This window comes from Ricinus communis, chromosome 8, assembly GCF_019578655.1.
Source record: "Ricinus communis isolate WT05 ecotype wild-type chromosome 8, ASM1957865v1, whole genome shotgun sequence".
Lineage (NCBI taxonomy): Eukaryota > Viridiplantae > Streptophyta > Magnoliopsida > Malpighiales > Euphorbiaceae > Ricinus > Ricinus communis.
The window spans coordinates 27,688,208-27,688,945 of record NC_063263.1 but is presented as its reverse complement, the minus strand read 5'-3'; the positions used below and the strand labels follow the sequence as shown (position 1 = coordinate 27,688,945).

Here is a 738-nt window from a genome sequence, read left to right as displayed (position 1 = left end):
CTCGCAGCCAACGTTCGCTGCATGAACCGGCATCTGGAGTTGGTCAATCTTCTTGGCTAGAAGCTCCACCTGAGCTGCCAAGGCTGCTGTAGAGTCCACTTGGTTGACCACTCCCTGTCTTCCTGGTCGGCTCCTAGAGGATTGCCACTGATAGTTGTTCATGGCCATTTCCTCTATCAGGTTCTGAGCCTGCTCGGGCGTCTTACTGTTTAGCGCCCCACCTGCTGCAGCATCCACCATCTGCCTCGTTGCAAGGTTCAACCCGCTGTAGAAGGTCTGAACCTGCATCCACACTGGCAATCCGTGATGTGGGCAGCATCTCAAAAGATCTTTAAACCTCTCCCATGCATCATACATGCTTTCATCATCAAACTACACAAAAGAAGATATGTCATTTCTAAGTTTAGCAGTTTTAGCGGGAGGAAAATACTTATATAAAATTTTTCAGCCAACGCCCTCCAGGTAGTAATTGTTTGCTGTGGAAGGGATTGCAACCATCTCTTAGCTCTGTCCCTCAAGGAAAATGGAAACAATCTCAGCCGAATGGTGTCATCGGTTGTTCTGTTTATCTTGAATGTGTCACAAATCTCTAAAAAATTAGAGATATGTGGGATCCTCGCTGGGTAATCCTCCAAACTGCACGCTCTGCTGCATCATTTGGATCACATTGGCTTTTATTTAAAAATTGTTGGCCGCTACAGCAGGTCTAACTATACTAGTTTTCGTCCCATCCAAAGA

At 46.5% G+C, this 738-nt stretch overlaps 1 non-coding gene across 1 annotated transcript; it reads left to right on the top strand.

Annotated features, from left to right (window-relative positions):
- The first annotated feature begins 298 nt into the window (after positions 1-298).
- LOC112535038 lies at positions 299-405 on the top strand. The gene has a single exon (XR_003079242.2). It is a non-coding gene; the product is annotated as a small nucleolar RNA R71 (small nucleolar RNA).
- The last annotated feature ends 333 nt before the right edge of the window (positions 406-738 follow it).